This window comes from Schistocerca americana, chromosome 6, assembly GCF_021461395.2.
Source record: "Schistocerca americana isolate TAMUIC-IGC-003095 chromosome 6, iqSchAmer2.1, whole genome shotgun sequence".
Lineage (NCBI taxonomy): Eukaryota > Metazoa > Arthropoda > Insecta > Orthoptera > Acrididae > Schistocerca > Schistocerca americana.
In genome coordinates this window covers 279,200,879-279,218,116 of record NC_060124.1, presented here as the reverse complement: position 1 = coordinate 279,218,116, position 17,238 = coordinate 279,200,879, and positions in this window count along the sequence as shown.

The window sequence follows — 17,238 nt, the reverse complement described above, 5'->3', positions numbered from 1 at the left end:
TGGGGGAGCAACTATCAGTCAAAGGTAAATATCGAAATTATGTTGCAATAGGTTTCAAATGGTTCAAATGGCTCTGAGCACTATGGGACTTAACATCTGAGGTCATCAGTCCCCTAGAACTTAGAACTACTTTAACCTAAGGACATCACACACATCCATGCCCGAGGCAGGATTCGAACCTGCGACTGTAGCGGTCGCGCGGTTCCAGACTGAAGCGCCTAGAACCGCTCGGTGGATGTACTCTAATCTGATGCTTCTCTATAGTGATTTATGACAAGTTCAGGCTGCTGTCATTAGAAATTTTCCTGTTGCCTGCTTTCTTGTATAGTACTTTGTGTTTGAATAACATGATGTCCTGTTTGTACAGGCTTATTCTTCTTTTCTGTATGTTGTGTAACACCAGTGACCTTTGTGGTTTGGGGTTGATCTTCCTTCTTCCACTAACGTGAACTTTTAATTTGAAGGAGATGTGTGGTTGCTGCGTAGATGATAGTGGATTGGATAGCCTCACCGTCTGCCTCCTATCATTTTATCTGAAACATTTCGCTCTCTGAAGCACATCAACCTTGTAGTGGTTTGTGATCTGAACTGTGGTGACACTCAGTCACAGGATTTGCTTTGTCAGCCGTGTTTTCTCCTATGCACAGTTTGTCCAATTGACAAAGCCTTTGTTAAATTGTGGTGGATAGAAGCAGCGGCCAGTGCTGTATAAAGAGGCTAAAGTGTTTCCAGATTGATGGCGGGCAAAATGTATGACGAAAGACAGTTAATAAAACCGACAATGCAGCTGATGTAAACACAAGAAGAAGAAGAAGAGTAGCAGTGTGAATTTTGGACTTACAGGTTCCTTATTAAGAAAAAAATTTCGTTGTCTGGTAAAGGTAAATCATGATTCCGGCAGTAAGGAGCAGAGCTTCTCTTTTGATTAATATGAAACGTCCCCTTAGAAAAATTAATGAATTACTGTGCTGATAAGCTTCTTACATTATTTGATTTTCAAACAGCTGAGCAGAACTGAACGTACTCAGACATTTCGCTCTGTACCTATTCTGATCAACACTAAACTGACACACAATATTTTTAGCGCAACGCAATCTGAATTTCAATATTTCCTACAAAAGAATGGCCCTGACTAAATTAACCTATACGTTTCACAAGTCACTTACCACACAAAAATCTTCGTTACTCGAACTACTGCAATACAGCGAGCGCTACTACTGCCAGCTAAATAAAAGATTCAAACTACGGATTCACTAACTACTGATAGGCATAGTTAGCAAATGAAAGAATTTAATAGAGAACAAACAATGTATTTACCTTAATAGTCATAATATATATCGCAGTTCATGACATCCATTCTTACAAATGTACTGTTTCTGATGGACACACCTCCAGATTATCCATACTCAAAAATCCGCCATCTCAATTCCCCACATCCACCACTGCTGGCGGCTCGCCTCCAACTGCGCAACGCTACGCGCTGTTGACATCCAGCTGCCCAACACTACAATGGCAGACAACAATGCAAACTAGCCACAGACTGCACACAGCACAGCCAGTGATTTTCATACAGAGCGCTACGTGGCGTTACCAATATAAGAACCTAAACAGCCTACTTACACTACATTCTATTACGAATCAGTACTAATTTCATTAATATTACTCGTAACATACAACTTTTTTATCAAACTGTCAAAAATAAATAAGTTTTTAATAGCTAAAATACTACTCGATGCGTTCGTTTTGCCACGGAACGGCGCCAATCTCACTGAAGTATGACTTGAATTTGGCTCTGATAATTTGAGCCTGTTGTCACGGTCTGCTGAACGTTCTTCATGAACCACTTTGTTGACGTGGTGGTGTACTTACGTCTTCTAAATTTGCAGAGCTGAAGAAGTCACCTCCTTCACAGTCAATAATTATATTGTGCAGTAAGCAGATATATTTCACTATCCTCTCCGCTTTGACAGCTTCTGCTTCAATACATTTTTCCCAGTAACCGCCACTAGACAGTCATGACACCGAAGGCACACTCCACACACCTTCTAGCCCTCGATAGCCTGTAATTCAAAAGTTTTTCTTCGTGTGACAGCTATCGTTTGGAACTATGGTACATGAGACAAGGTTTCAAAAGATATGCATCATCTCCAAGGAAGACAAACGTCATGTCAGCCGGAGTGGCCGAGCGGTTCTAGGCGCTACAGTCTGGAACTGCTCGACCGCTACGGTCGCAGGTTCGAATCCTGCCTCCGACGTGGATGTGTGTGATGTCCTTAGGTTAGTTAGGTTTAAGTAGTTCTAAGTTCTAGGGGACTGATGACCTCAGATGTTAAGTCCCATAGTGCTCAGAGACATTTGAACCATTTTGAACAAACGTGCGGTGCATGACAGATCTCCAAGAATTCAGACAACGTAGAAGCGGAAAACGTTCCTCCATCACTCTGTGTTCCATAACCTCCCACATCTATAAAAATAAATGGACAACGTCAGTCCGCCACAGCTTGTAAAACTTTTGAAAAAAACTTTTTGTATTTAAAAACTTAGTTCCACTTTGTTTTGGACATTTAACTCGGATATGCTTCCATCAATGCATCCAGCTCCATGAACGAAATTCCATTGCTCGTGGAATCCTCCGGCTATTTCTTCTGAATTTTTCGAATTAGGAACGGGTACGTGTCGCTCACTGCCGAAACACACTTACCTACTGTATAAGAATTCAGTCGAAATTTTAGGCCCAATGACCGACAAGAGATCCCTGAAACAGTGAAATGATATTGGAATATTACTCCAATGACGTGGGTAGCCTCTGATACTGATATTTTAGGAATCTTAATCATACATAAAGAATAATAGAACATTTGTTCCAAGAACGGAGTACACCTTCTGTGCTGATTTTGTCAGATTAATGTTTCATTTTTCAGGTGAACAGGATCGCATAACGTGGCAGAACTTGCGAGACTCTTTTAGGAAAAAATATAAGATACAACATGACTCAAAGAGCGGTCAGGAAGCTACTGCATCTGATAAATGGCCCCATTTAAAAAGCATGCTGTTTTTGAAAGACTATAACACCTGGGCCCAGCTCAGGAAACTTGCCTGCCACAAAGTAAGAGAATGAGCCTTCTACACATGATCGAAGTCCCACCACAGCAACTGAGAAAAAGGGGACCTCACCCAAGACTTAGAAGCTCACAATTTCAAAAGTGATGACAGGTTGTCAGGTTTTATGCAAACACACACTGGATGTCCCTTACCATCGTTACAACCGTCACCTTACACATCACCAGGTGCATCTAATTATGCCCAAGATTCGTCTTCCTTTCTTCCTTTGTGAGAGTAGTTCAAATGTGCCCTGCTACCCGACAACCCGGTGGAAACTCATTTTAATGGGCTATCCCTAGTGTACTGTTAACATGTCTGTATGTATAAACTAGAGGTTTATTTTCCACAATTTTTTTCATCACATTCAATGCCGATATTTGTCAGTCTTGAACCAAACAATTGTTTCATTGTAGTTCTCAGATCACACGTAGATACTTGTTAGTAGTTGCTTATTTGCTAATTATATCTAATATTACTTTGTTAATAGTTGCTTATTTGCTAATTATATCTAATATTACTGCGAAGGAACATTAACAAATACATGTCTAAGTTAATAAATATATTTTATTGTAACTGATGCCAGAAATTATTTATAGTATTCTATTATTATTTGAACAGTTATGCCACCCACAATAACAAAAAGACTATCACCTGTTTTTAACGTTGACTTACCTGATTGTGATAGTGAGTTTTCTTTCTTGAGTGATGCTTTCCCTGGATTTGGAACGGCTAGCTATATAGTCTCTTATGCCTTCAAGTATACAGTCAAACGTTTCTGTAGACATGTGGTAGTGAAACGCCTCCTTAAAAAATTTTAAATGACTGTGCTTAAACTGACACACAATATTTTTAGCGCAAAGCAGTCTGACTTTCAAAAATCCCTACAAAAGAATGGATCTGACTAACAATAACCGCCGGCCGGCGTGGCCGAGCGGTTCTAGGCGCTACAGTCTGGAACCGCGCGACCGCTACGGTCGCAGGTTCGAATCCTGCCTCGGGCATGGATGTGTGTGATGTTCTTAGGTTAGTTAGGTTTAAGTAGTTCTAAGTTCTAGGGGACTGATGACCTCAGCAGTTAAGTCCCATAGTGCTCAGAGCCATTTGAACCAATTGTTAGCAATAACCTATACCTTTCATGAATCACTTACCTCACAAAAATCTTCGTTACTCAAACTACTGCAATACAGCGTGCGCCAATACTGCCAGCTGAATAACAGATTCTATCTACTGAAGGCACTAACTACTGATAGGCATAGTTAGGAAATGAAAGATTTTGATAGATAACAAACAATGCATTTACCTTAATAGTGTTCAAAAGTCATATATATACATCAGTTCATAACACCCAGTCTCACAAATTTACTGTCTCTGATCGACACAGGTCAATATCATCCACTCTCAGAACTCCGCCATCTCTCTCCCCACATCCACCACTGCTGGCGGCTCACCTCCAACTGCACAACACTACGCGCTGTTAACAGCCAACTGCCAAACTCTACAATAGCAAATACCAACAATGCAAACCAGCCACAGAGTGCACACAGCACAGTCAGTGATTTTCATATAGAGCGCAACATGGCGTTACCAACATAAAAACATAAACAGCCTACTTATAGTAGTACTCTTTGAACTTGTCTGGAAAATTTCGCAGTGACTGGCAAGTTCTTAAGAATTCTCCTGCAGATCTGTCTTCATTAAAACGATGCACCCAACTCGTGTTCCTACGTCTCTTGAGGGGAACGTTCTCTTCTAGCTGCAGCCAACACGAAAAATCATCATGCAAATCACTCATGATAGCTTCTCAACAAGTGCAACTGCTGACCTATGGCGTGTAGGTGAGTCCAGTGCGGAAACTCATGAATGACGGAAGTGCACTGGGCAGTGTAATCTGTTCCATTGTTTATGTGAGGGCAACTGGCAGCCAGCGTCCCACGTCCGGAGCGGCTCGGACCCAGTGTCGGTATTCACGTCGGACGACGCCGGGACACGTTTATCGCCCTTCATCGGACAGGTTCGAATCGGACGACTTCCGGATACAGTGTGGGTGCAGCCTTACTAGTGACACGATGCTTAACTTTGACAAACCTTGCCCCTGCATATAGGCAACTTTCACTAGCAGTGGCACCTGATGTCAGTGGTCTCGCGCGCTTCAGTACCTCATTTCAGTGCAAACTGGTTCAGAATATTTACTGCTTTCCTACAATGACAGACCAAACGTGCATTCAACTTCGGCACTCGTTCTTGTGTCTGCTCATAGCTATCCCCATATTTTCTCACCTGCTGATGGACTCATAGACCATTCAGAGCGGAGCAGAAGACTTTAGTAAATAGTGAACTGCGCCTGTGTTTCTGCCTGTGACTCTCCTTGGAAGAATTTGTTTGGTCAAGAAACTATCGCTGTCGCTTCTTAACGTCATAACTGCTATATTTGCTTTGTGCCACACGTAATAAACACTACAGCGACTAAACACGGTCACCACAACTAAACTTACACTCATGTCAGCGCAATATGCTCTAAGTGCACCCTAAAGCACATACTACAGAGAGACGCGGTAAAATAACAGTACGTGCAATAGCATCACGTGCAGCACAGCTCTTGCTACCGCGTATCGGCCCACCGCCCGCAGTCTCAACGTGCACATGAAGACGACACAATGACGTTTCTCTTGTAGGTCAGACAGCAACAATGGTAACGCACATTCAGCTAGTTCTTATCGTTATTGCAGCATAGACATATTGACACTATACTACATACCTGCATTTACTAGAGAAAATCAGATGGTTCAATTTTTCTTTTACAGTAAATTTTAACTAAGACTAATACGTGTTTGCTGTCACATTTTCTAAACCTACTCGATTTCCTGCGTTGTGTACCATTAATTGAAAATCGTGCAATCCTATCCATTGCATAACACTTCACAGCCAAGATATCCGCATTCTTGTAATCTTACTTCTGCCTTCAATTTTGTATTCAATTTGCAGCTGTGTCTCCATTTCGCTTTATTTTATGAATTCCAGTGGATAGTTCTTGGTCTTTCTAAGTTATCATTCTCTCCATACGCGATATATTCAGTACTCTGCAAGACGGTAAATTTACATCCCGAAAACTCCTGTTTTGTTGGTGGTCTTTACTGTCAATGTCCCACCTGCTTCACCATACTGAAGTATCAACCAAAAGCAAAAGTTTTAAGAAAATTTGTAGACCTTCTCCAATGAGGCATTTTACTTCGTTGTCAGATGTCCACTCTTGGAAAACCATGTGTGAAGGAATTCCGTTTTGCCTACTATTTCTGTGGTCATTGCATTAAATGCTATGGTTAACGTCTTATATGGTTTGAGGTTCTTATGATGAGTCTTAATATTATCCTTTGATGTTGACTGTTAGGTCCACTGATTTGCTGTGTTGTTGTTTTACATAGTTGTTACAGGTCATCTGTATGATAATCAATTAAGAAAACGTCATCAACGTAATGGATTGATTCACTTCCTCATAATCTTCATTCCTATTCCAACACCAATCTCCATAGTTTTCAAAGCTTCTTAGTGATAGCTTCAGCATACTGGTTCATTGAAAATGCAGATAACAGACATCCCTGAGATACTCCCCTCTCTTACTTTTGCAGTGAGCTGCATAGCAGGACAAAAGACTAAAATTTTGTACAACGATTGTCTTATTGATATTGAGAAGAGTTGTTATATTTCTCAATTAAGTGTGAATGATTAACGAAATAGAAGAAAGATTGAGGGGCAATGGGAAGACTTGAAGGCAGAAGAGAAGGTTTTTAGGCCGTCAGTGACACTCCAACTGTCCCCAGAAGTTGAAAGAAACTATAAAAAATTAAGTACAGAATTCCGACAACGACAAGAAAATAATTGTACAGCGTCTACGTACGTTCAAGAGTACGAAAAACAATAAAAGAAGAAATAAATTCGGTCTGTTATCTCTCTGAAGAAGGAAAAAGGGCACGGCAGAAACTAATCAAAAATAGCAAACAAAGTGGAAATTATAACACCAATCAGTGATGAAATCAGCTCACTCTTCAAAAACCCTCAAAAATATAGAGTGTACGAAACCTACTACCCGAAATTTGCCCAGTCATAATCCAAGAACTACAACAAGATATGGAGAAGAAAACGAATTGAGAAGAAATGTACAGCTTCTACAAATCAAGTCTAACTAATAAATCACTAGATCCATCTAGTATTTGTATTGAGTTCTAAATGCCACTGTCAAATGCTAAAAAAGAAGTTTGTCAAATTCTGTGATGAATTGTTGCATGGACGAGATGTACTGGAATCAAGAGGTTATATTTTTATCCCTAAAGTATATGTAAAGAATGATCTGAGTGAGTTGAGAAAATTATCATTTTTAAAGTCAGTTTTTGAAAATTTGGGATGCACTATCCGCAAAAGCATAATGAGAACTGCTGAGTTACTGTCGCTCAATAATAGTCACGACGACTGCCTACGAGACTTGTGCAGCCTTACTTTCAATTGATGTAGACGAAGCTTTTGCCAGGACTCTTCACATTTGTGTGTTTTTATCAACATTGACAATAACATATTCAAGTCTTGATTAATGGATAGCTTACGAAACCGATTAATTTACCCTGCTTGATTAGACAAAGTTGTCCACTTTCTATCTACTACTTTGTAATCTCTCTTGAACCTATACTAAATGTGATGGGCGAATACTTCTCGCGTTGTACTTGATTGAAATAATAACCGTACAAATAGTATACAAGTAGTACATATATATGATAACAAATGATCAACAACTTAATGAAGTATATGAAATAATAGAAATTTGTGACAAACGTCTACAGCAAAAATGAAAAAAGTAGTACTTTATTGCTGTAGACAGGAAAAGTCTTCTCAGTTATCCCCCAAAAGGATACTAAACCGTAAAAACGATAAAAATAAGAGGAATGAAATGAAAACTATTGCAAAAAGCAGAACGTGTCTCGTGCCCAACTGTGGGCAAAATTCAAGCAACTCTACAAGCTCATAGTATAGACAACCAAACATCATGTTATTGTTGTGGTATTCAGTCCGAAAACTGGTTTGATGCAGCTCTCCAATGTTCTCTATGCAAGCCTCTTCAGCTCCGAATAAATACTGCAGCCTACATCCATTTGAACCTGCTTACTGTATTCATCTGCTGGTCTCTCTCTACAATTTTTTCCCCTCCACACTTCCCTCCAATACTAAAATGATGATGTCTTGATGTTTATGCTATCAACCAATCCCTTCTTTTAGTCAAGCTGCACCACAGATTTCTTTTCTTCATATCCAGTACCTCCTCATTAGTTACATAATATACGCATTTAACCTTAAGCATGTTACTACAGCATCACATTTCAAAAGCTTCTGTTTTCTTCGTTTCTGAACAGTTTATTATGCAAGTTCCATTGCCACACAAAGCTACAATCCAGACAAATACCTTCAGACATGAGTTTCGTAACACTGAAATCTATACTTTATATTAAGAGATTTACCTTCTTCAGAAACGCTTTTCTTACCATTGCCAGTCTACATCCTCTCTACTTCGTCCAGCATAAGTTGTTTTGCCGTCTAAATAGTAAAACTCACTCCCGTTAGTAGTCTGTCGTTCCCTGATCTACCTGCCTCAGCATAGCCTGATTTAGTTCGACTACTTTCAGTTACCCTTGTTTTGCTTTTGTTACTATTCGTCTTATATCCTCATTTCAAGACCCAGTCTATTCCGTTCAGTTGCTCTTCTAAGTCCATTGCCGTCTCTGACAGAATTACTGTGTTATCGGCGAACCCCAAGGCTGTTACCTCTTCTCCGTGAACTTCTAATGCTTCTCCGAAGTAGTCTTTGGTATCTTTTTACCTGTTGCTCAATGTACAGATTGAATGACATCGGGCTTCAACCATGTCTTACTGCTGTCTCAAGCAGTACTTCCCTTTCATGCCCCTCGACTCTTGTAACTGCCGTCTGGTAAATATCCTTTCGTCCCCTGCATTTTGTACTTGCTGACTTCAGAATTTCAGAGAGAGAATTCCAGTCAACATTGCCAAAAACTTTCTCAAAGTCTACAAATGCAGTGAATGTATGGTTGCCTTCGTTAACCTATCTTCTAAGAGAAGTCGTAGGGTCAGTAATGCCTCGCGATTTCCAACATTTCTCTGAAAATGAAACTGATACTCCACAAGGTCGGCTCCTATCATTTTTTTCCATTCTCGTGTAAATAGTTCTGTTAGTACTTTACAACGACAACTTATTTAACTGACTGTTCTTTGATATTCACACCTGTCAGCATATACTTGTTGCTATTCCTAATTATTACATTCTTCTTGAAATCTGATGGTATTTTGGCTGCCTCACACTTCTTACACGCCATGTGGAATAGTTATGTCATGGCTGACTGTACCAAACATATTAGCAGTTTTGACGGAATGTCATCTACTCCAGGAACCTTGTTTCGACTTAGATCTCTGAGTTCTCTGTCAAATTCTTCCCCAGTATCATATCTTCCATCTCATCTTCATCAGCATCCTCTTCTTTTTCTATAATATTGCCTCCTGGTTCATCTTCATTGCACAGACCTTCTACATACTCCTTTCACCTTCCACCTTTCCCACCTTTGCTTAGTCCTAGTTTTCCATCTGAGCTCTTGATATTCATACCGCTACGTGTTCGCCAAAGGCCTCTTTGATTTTCCTGCAGACGGTGTCTGTCTTCCTCCTAGTGATATATGCTTCTACGGTCTTGCATTTGCCCTCTCAACATTCCCGCATAGCCATATGCAGTTTTTGTCAGTCTTGGTTTTTATATGTCTATATCCCCTTTTACCCGCTTCATTGGCTGCTCTTTTATATTTTCTCCTTTTATCAGTTAGATTCAGTATCTCCTGTGATATCTAATAACTTCTACTAGCCCTTGTCTTTTCATCTGTTTGATCCTCTTCAGTCTAGCCTTCATTCTTTCATCTCTCAAAGTTACCAGTTCGTCTTCTAATGCATTCCTTTTCTCTACTTCATCAATGGTCCCCTTTGAATTTCTCAAAAACCTCTGGTTCTTTCAACTTATCCAATCTCCATCTCCCTGATTTCCTATCTTTTTGCAATTTTTCAGTTTTAATCTGCAGTTCAGAACTAATAATTTGTGTTCAGTGTCGACATCTGCATGTGGAAATCTTTGGTAGTTGAAAACCTGGTTTCTAAATCTTTCTCTTACCTTACCTTAAACCTCTCAGATCTCTTCCAGGTATGCAACCTTCTTTCATAATTTTTAAACCAAGGATTAGAGATGATTACACTACGCTCTATGCAAAAATCTACCAAGCGTCTTGCTATCATTCCTTTGCTATTATTTATATATATCAAGGGTACACGAGTGGCCTTCGGCTTCGAAATCCCATATTGATGATGTTTCGTTGAATGGTTCGCACGCTGATACTTCTTGGTGGACCAGCACTGAAATCTGCAGCAATGTGTGGAAGGGTTGCACTTCTGTCATGTCAAACGATTCTCTTGAGTCGTCATTGGTTCCGTTCTTGCAGGGTCTTTTTCCGGCCTCAGAGATGTTACAGATTTGATGTTTTACCGGGTTCCTGGTATTCAAGGTGTGGTGTCACCGCCAGACACCACACTTGCTAGGTGGTAGCCTTTAAATCGGCCGCGGTCCATTAGTTTACGTCGGACCCGCGTGTAGCCACTGTCAGTGATAGCAGACCGAGCGCCACCACACGGCAGGTCGAGAGAGACTTACTAGCACTCGCCCCAGTTGTACAGCCGACTTAGCCAGAAATGGATCACTGACAACTACGCTCTCATTTGCCGAGACGGTAGTTAGCATAGCCTTCAGATACGTCATTTGCTACGACCTAGCAAGGCGCCATAGCATTTGATATTATTTTATATTGTGGTTATAACGTGTACCGTCAAGAGAGATGTTCTACAATTGTGGATTAAAGTTAAGTATTACATCAACTACGTACTTTATTTGCTACTATTAATTCCTTTAACTGTTCCAGACCTCACGCCAATCTGCGTGAGCTTAACGCGTGCCTTTCGGCTTCCTCTCATTGTGACTTGGCTGTCTTGCCAAGTCACAACACAAGGTACACTCCTGAAATGGTCGTACGGGAAAATCCCCACCTAAACGCTACCCCGGAGACGCTTGTGCCATCGCTCACGCACCGACTATAACACCACGTGCAAACTCACTTAAATCTTGATAACCTACCATTGTAGCAGCAGTAAGCGATCTAACAACTGCGCCACACACTTATCTTATTTAGGCGTTGCCGACCGCAGTGCCGTATTGTGCGTGTTTACGTATCTCTGTGTTTGAATACGCATGCCTATACCTCCTCAGGAACGTCGAGCGCAATGTAAGACCTAGATACCGTTTGGGTCGCCATCCTCTTCATAAGCGCATAACAATGCACTCCCTTCAGTTCAAGGATCTCCAGCAGGCTTATTACGTATCATAACTGTTTCTTATTTCCTCAATCCATATTTTACCAATTTTGTAGGCAAAAACAGAGGGAATACGTTTCTTTTTTCTGGAGATGCTTCTTGCTCGTTTCGGTAGCTGTCGTTACTTCTAGTCCATTTATCAGCACAGGCGGAACCTAGAAGCTTGTATAATTGTTCCATCTCAAAGTATCTAACGTGCTACACAATAGAATTAGGAATCATTTTGTATTCTATTTGCATTCTCTCGATGTATTTCTTTACTTAACGGAGGTTGCTACCCAGGTAGTGTGTAAACCAGCTTGCTCTCCATTTGTAGTATCGTCCAGTTCTTCACGTACACTGCATACAGCGTGTCATGAGATAAACAAGCGCCAAGTTCGAAAAAACAAGTTTCTTATTGTTTACCTTACATCAACACAAATTCACACCACACACATCAGTAGTAAGACGAATTTTCAGGAAATATTCGTTTCTGACGGGGCACACCGTGTTCACATCACAGCGCTTCCTCCCAGTGTTAGAGCTCTAACAAGAATGACAACAATACTTACGTGCTGAAGGCTCGCGTGCAGCCAAAGACGGTCTCGAACGTTATAGACTACGAAGGTGCCACAAAACCTCACAAAAACGTATGATAAATAGTATTACACGGAAAGATTTATACTGGGGGTAGCCACTTACGATGTTTTCCAGTACTGTAAGATCCAAATGCACCCCCAAGCGGACTGCAGTATCATTAGTGTTCACACAGTGATAACATTTGTATAGGGAAAGTTACACCAAAACAATTTCTTCTTCTTCTTCCTGAAACGTTTCTGCTTACTCAGGCCGTTTGCAGACCCTCTTCCAAGTTTCTATTTTCCTCCACAGTCTATTAATCAGCATCTCCTCCCATTGCACTCCTCTTCTGTTCACATCATTCTTCGCCTGGTCTCTCCATCTTCTTCGTGCAGATTCTGTCCATTCAAGGGCTCTTCTCGGAAGTCTTTCTCGTCCCATTCATTTAATGTGGCCTATCCGTTTAAGCCTATTTCTCATTATACACTCCTGGAAATGGAAAAAAGAACACATTGACACCGGTGTGTCAGACCCACCATACTTGCTCCGGACACTGCGAGAGGGCTGTACAAGCAATGATCACACGCACGGCACAGCGGACACACCAGGAACCGCGGTGTTGGCCGTCGAATGGCGCTAGCTGCGCAGCATTTGTGCACCGCCGCCGTCAGTGTCAGCCAGTTTGCCGTGGCATACGGAGCTACATCGCAGTCTTTAACACTGGTAGCATGCCGCGACAGCGTGGACGTGAACCGTATGTGCAGTTGACGGACTTTGAGCGAGGGCGTTTAGTGGGCATGCGGGAGGCCGGGTGGACGTACCGCCGAATTGCTCAACACGTGGGGCGTGAGGTCTCCACAGTACATCGATGTTGTCGCCAGTGGTCGGCAGAAGGTGCACGTGCCCGTCGACCTGGGACCGGACCGCAGCGACGCACGGATGCACGCCAAGACCGTAGGATCCTACGCAGTGCCGTAGGGGACCGCACCGCCACTTCCCAGCAAATTAGGGACACTGTTGCTCCTGGGGTATCGGCGAGGACCATTCGCAACCGTCTCCATGAAGCTGGGCTACGGTCCCGCACACCGTTAGGCCGTCTTCCGCTCACGCCCCAACATCGTGCAGCCCGCCTCCAGTGGTGTCGCGACAGGCGTGAATGGAGGGACGAATGGAGACGTGTCGTCTTCAGCGATGAGAGTCGCTTCTGCCTTGGTGCCAATGATGGTCGTATGCGTGTTTGGCGCCGTGCAGGTGAGCGCCACAATCAGGACTGCATACGACCGAGGCACACAGGGCCAACACCCGGCATCATGGTGTGGGGACTGATCTCCTACACTGGCCGTACACCACTGGTGATCGTCGAGGGGACACTGAATAGTGCACGGTACATCCAAACCGTCATCGAGCCCATCGTTCAACCATTCCTAGACCGGCAAGGGAACTTGCTGTTCCAACAGGACAATGCACGTCCGCATGTATCCCGTGCCACCCAACGTGCTCTTGAAGGTGTAAGTCAACTACCCTGGCCAGCAAGATCTCCGGATCTGTCCCCCATTGAGCATGTTTGGGACTGGATGAAGCGTCGTCTCACGCGGTCTGCACGTCCAGCACGAACGCTGGTCCAAATGAGGCGCCAGGTGGAAATGGCATGGCAAGCCGTTCCACAGGACTACATCTAGCATCTCTACGATCGTCTCCATGGGAGAATAGCAGCCTGCATTGCTGCGAAAGGTGGATATACACTGTACTAGTGCCGACATTGTGCATGCTCTGTTGCCTGTGTCTATGTGCCTGTGGTTCTGTCAGTGTGATCATGTGATGCATCTGACCCCAGGAATGTGTCAATAAAGTTTCCCCTTCCTGGGACAATGAATTCACGGTGTTCTTATTTCAATTTCCAGGAGTGTAGTTTCTTTTAAGGTTTCATTTGCACGGTGTTTCGCATTGTTTCATTCCTTATCCTGTTTTTTCTCGTCTTACCCAGCATCTCCCGTAGGAAACGCGTCTCTGTTGCTTACGTTCAGCTCAGATCTCTTTCTTTTTTATCGAAGTCCAATATTCGGATACATTTGTCAAAATTAGTAGATAATATGAGTTGTATATCATGATCGTTGGTTTAGTAGGCACTTTACAGTTTCTAATCATGTCCGATACACAATAATATTATTTGGAACAATTTTTTATTCTCATCGAAATTTCACCTTTGATGTTTCCATCCTTGGTCAATTTAGGTGCTAGATACTGGAAAGCATCTAAAAAAATGGCTCTGAGCACTATGGGAGTTATCTTCTGAGGTCATCAGTCCCCTAGAACTTAGAACTACTTCAACCTAACTAATAACTAACCTAAGGACATCACACACATCCATTCCCGAGGGAGGATTCGAACCTGCGACCACACAGGCCGGCGGAAAGCATCTATTTCTGTAATAATTTTTCTGTTGCAATCATTTTTAAAATTTTTCCTATTATCAAGTAGCATGTATGAAGAGAGCACGCTGGCGGAAAGCATTTTACTTAATTTAGCTGATGAAATTTAAACAACTGAACAGACTTCATGGAACATAGCTAAGAAGCATACTGATTAAACCAGCTTTCAGATACAAATAATAATAAAAAAATATAAAAAAACTGCGTTAAAGTCGGACCTTTCGTCTGGGAGCTACAACGCCTTATGCAGATACACACGTTAAACTTATAACAACGCTCTGATTGCGTCGGGGGTTAAAAAGACTTATGACACTGTTGGAAGGGAAGAGATGTGGCATGCAACTGAGAATCAGAAACACGTACATAAAGTATCTGAATTTTGTCATAATAGACAGCACCAAATCAGAGAGGTCTAGAACGGACAGATGTGTTCGGAAAGTCGCTTCCCACGCCCGGGTTCCTGGGTTCGATTCCCGGCGGGGTCAGGGATTTTCACTGCCTCGTGATGGCTGGGTGTTGTGTGCTGTCCTTAGGTTAGTTAGGTTTAAGTAGTTCTAAGTTCTAGGGGACTGATGACCATAGATGTTAAGTCCCATAGTGCTCAGAGCCATTTGAACCATTTTTGTTCGGAAAGAAAGTATGCTCTCACCATTATTTTGTAATATCGTCGTGGACGACATCATGTGGAAAGTTCGCCAGCGGTCAGCAGCAGATGTTATGAAAATCACGGGATATGCAGACGTTACGACGATGTGTGAAGAAAATGAACAGAAACTGTAAGAACAAGTAAACTGTACTTGACCGTTGTGCCGGGAAGGGACGCGGGCGGACTTTTGCGGCCGAGGCGCCTCCGTTGGAAGCCTCGCCCCGCTCTGCCTGCAGCTGGAGGGACAACTCGGCCGCAGACCGTGCCGGCCTGGCCACGGCGCCTCGTTACCAAAGTTGGGGACGCCCCGGCCCGGATTGGCCCGGCGGCTGTGAAGCCACGCGCGCGCGCCTTCACTAGCCCGGCTGCCCGGCTCGCTTTCAGTGTGCTCCTCCTACAAGCGCCGCGGTGCGGCCTGCTCCCAACACTACTTTCTGCTACTCCACCTGCCGCGTATTGCTCAACTTGCTCGCATACTTTCTCAGAAGAATGCAGTATTATTTCTCTCCTGTGATAGTATTACACAGAATGCATGAGAAGCAGACGGGAACAGGCGTCTATTTACCGGAAATTAGTAGTTTCTTGTGCGGATATGGAGGGGCACGAGGTCAGCACACCGCTCTCCCGGTCTTTGTGAGTTTTAGTGACCGGAACCACTGCTTCTCAGTCAAGTAGCTCCTCAATTGGCCACATAAGGGCTGTGTGCATCGCGCTTGCCAAAAGCGTTCGCCAGACCCCGACTATTACCTATCCAAGTGCAAGCAAAGACCGACAGTCCTTAACTTCGCTGATCTGACGGGAACCGATGTTACCACCGCAGCAATGCCCTTGGCTAATGGGGAGATACATACAAAAGAATAAACAAGAGATCCTACTGGTCTACCACGGTATTCAAAACAGGTCAGAATACCGTCGCAGAATCAACGAAAAAAATCGTGTCGCATTTAAAACAATGAAAAATAAACAATATTGGTGACCTTCAACAGAAGTTCGAAATTTAGCGCGAATTTTCATACGAGATGCTTTTAATAATGTCTACAGCAAAACATTGTCTCTAAATCTGGCAGAGAACCCAAAGTGAATCACGTCGTATGTAAAGTACACCGGTGGCAAGACGCAGTCAATACATTCACTGCATGATAACAATACTTTCACTGCGCGATAACAATGGTGATGTGTATACTAGTCGAGTTTCTTTCAGAGTATGGTGATACAATACCTCTACACTTAGCATTCACATATAATTCATCGCTCTTCGAGAGATCCGTACCTAAAGAGTGGGAAGTTGTGCAAGTCACGCCAACAGCCGGCACGGTAGGTCAGCGTGTTCGGTCAGAGGGTTAACTGCTCTCTGTAATAAAAAAAACTGAGTTAATCGATCAACAACGAACTTAAACGGATGTCTTACGACGTCCGCCCCGAGCACATGCAACGAACACAATCGAACAAAATGAGATTTAAAAAAAGGCGCGGTAGCATTACTGCATACCACGCAGGGGGCCCGGGTTCGATTCCCGACAGGGCACTGGGTGTTGTGTGTTTTTCATCATCATTTTCATCATTGACTCGCAAGTTATCGATGTGGAGTCAACTAAAGAGGACTTGCAATACGGCGGCCGAACTCCTTCGCATGGGGCCTCCCGGCCAACAGTGCCATACGATAATTTCCATTTTATTGACAAACAGTCAACTCCGATTCAGAAAATACCGGTCTTGTGATACACAACTAGCTCTTTATCCTCAAGAAGTAATGAGTGCTACCGACAGAGGACGTCAAATTAATTCCATATTGCTAATTTCCAGAAGGCTTTTGACAACGTTCCACAGAAGCGACTTCTAATTAACTACCTTGCCTATGGAGTATCATCCCAGTTCTGCGACTGGATTCGTGATATCCTTAGAAAACTTCGTAATAATTGACGGAAAGTGGTCGAATAAAACAGAAGTACGAGGTGCATTCAAGTTCTAAGGCCTCCGATTTTTTTCTAATTAACTACTCACCCGAAATCGAAGAAACTGGCGTTACTTCTCGACGTGATCGCCCTGCAAACG